Source organism: Limulus polyphemus, unplaced genomic scaffold, assembly GCF_000517525.1.
Source record: "Limulus polyphemus unplaced genomic scaffold, Limulus_polyphemus-2.1.2 Scaffold2305, whole genome shotgun sequence".
Lineage (NCBI taxonomy): Eukaryota > Metazoa > Arthropoda > Merostomata > Xiphosura > Limulidae > Limulus > Limulus polyphemus.
Genome location: NW_013667915.1, coordinates 87,899 through 90,569, shown reverse-complemented (window position 1 = coordinate 90,569; position 2,671 = coordinate 87,899).

Here is a 2,671-nt window from a genome sequence, read left to right as displayed (position 1 = left end):
GTTTACACAGAGACAGGTTCTGTTGGTTTATACAGAGACAAGGTTCTATTGGTTTACACAGAGACAGGTTCTGTTGGTTTATACAGAGACAGGTTCTATTGGTTTACACAGAGACAGGTTCTGTTGGTTTATACAGAGACAGGTTCTATTGGTTTACACAGAGACAGGTTCTGTTGGTTTATACAGAGACAGGTTCTATTGGTGTACACCAATACTCTGATTTCCGAAACAAATTTTAGTACTTCAGTATACATTTTATATATTTTGTTTTCAATCCATTTTTATAATAGATAAATATAACTTATTTGTGCAAACTACAACTTTCATATAAGAAACAATTTCATATAAATCAGATGATAATATATATATTTCGAACATTTTGCAGAGCAGCAATTGTTAGCCCAAAATAACATGGCGTAGTAGTTGAATAAAATTTCCATAGCACTGCACCAGCAGTCTCAGGTACGTACAATCTATAAAAAAAAGATACATCAAATTGCTTGAATCTTGAGAATAATATTCAAAATACTATTATTTTCTTCAAAATGTATCTTCATACCATACTTAGCATTTTTATAAATTTCTTAATCTTGAAGATGATACTGCACAATGATTTTCTTCATTAGTTCTATACGCGTATCTATTTATGTATTCAAAATATATCTTTATCATCCAAAACTGAAATTAAACATTCTTCTAAAATCTTGACTAATAAAATACATCTTCAACAAATGAGTCTGCTTGAGGCATGTGCCAAAGGCACGACTGCACTCGGCCCCGCCCCTGCAACGGTGTAGCTACCTATTAGTGCACTGTACTTCTTCTCCTTTTATAAATAACCGATAGCTCCATACAAATATGCTGGCGTCGTCGTCCATTTTCTGTTGCCATTCATCGAAACACGAAAGTTTGTGGTGTTTTATTATATTCTTGTTTTCGTCAAATCATGGTAAGTTTATTAATTATTATATTACAAGATGAGGTACCCATCCTAAGGATTGATCGTAGGGCTTGTATTTATATGCATAATTTATTTCACACATAATATACTTTACATCTACTTTATTTCAAGCCTGCTTTATTCGCACCAACTTTATTCCACATTACAGAAATGGTGTTACCATTACATTATTTTATTTACACCTGCAGTGTTTGTTTATACTCTGAGAGTTTCTTGATAGACCATATTAGAAATTCTTCATCCTTCCTGGGCTAAAATGAAGAGGTTTTTGGTGATCCTTCTCTTGAACACCTAACATAGAACTGATCGTGTGAAAAGTAAGGGGATTTTAGATGTTGCACTGCCACTTTAAAGGTCTGACTTTGTGCTTTGGTTCCCATTTGTCCTGACAAAAATGTAAACATTTAACATTTTTAACAAAAAAAAAACTCAAAATTTTCCCAGAAAAACTCGAAATAAAAAAATTGTAGGAATAACAATTGTTCCAAGACTGTAAAGTTATTAGCTTACCAAACATGTTTTTGATGTGGGCGTGGCCCAGCGTGGGTAGGACAGGGTAATAACCGTCCTATGACATGCTCCTTGGTCCACTGCATCGTCCTATTACGTTTGTTTGATATTGGTCTATTGGCCATGGAGTAGTTCCCAGACAAACAAACAGATAAACATTTTTTTTTACTTTAAATAAGCTTAGATTAACTAAAACATATCAAATATACCTATGCGTTACCTCAAACGCTTTGCAAGTATATCAGTAAACAAGTTTTATGTAGCATATTTGATATTCATTCTCACTTCAAATAATTAATTAACTATTTTTTAGTATTTATGTTTCATAACAAGAATTTATTTGATCTACATATTTTAAAATAAACTGTTCTATCAATGTAATGAATTGTATGAATATCTTTGTTATGAATTTTACATTTGTAGGTTGTGTACATCTAAAGGTCTAAAATAAATATATGTTATGGGTAAAGTTATTGTTCTTCGCTATGCTACGAATGAAAATTCGAGTTCGATACACGGCATAGTCTAGACCCCTAAGCAATAAATAATATAATTGCATACGATAATAGTTTCGCTTAAAATAATTGTGCAAATAACGCATACAATCAAAAGTTAACACTTTACATTTATTGTTTTGTTAAACTTGTTCGACCATCTTCATTGAAAACACATTTATTGTTTTGTTAAACTTGTCCGACCATCTTCATTGAAAACACATTTATTGTTTTGTTAAACTTGTCCGACCATCTTCATTGAAAACACATTTATTCCTTCGAAAATTTACAACTACTCTTACAAGTGTTTTATAAATAAATTTTATCATATTTCTATTTTTAATATCTTCAAGCTGCCATGACAACCAGAGAACGAGATAGGTGAAGGAAATACAAAGGTGTTGCCGAAAAGAAAAAAATGTTAAAACATGAGGAATATGTTGAAAAACAAAGTAATCCTATGTTAAAATTTATAAAAGGACTGAAAACACAGAAAATGGAGAAAGGAGCCAGCATATTCCGAAGAGAACGAAGAAGATAAAGGCGAGAAAGAAACTGATTTTGAAGACAACAATTCAGAAGCAAGAAAAATACAGGAGGACATTTTCGAAGGCGATAGTCATAATCAATTGGATGATGCAGAATCTGAAGAGCTGGAACATGAAATTTATGCTACAATAAATGATCCAAACATAATAAGTTTGAA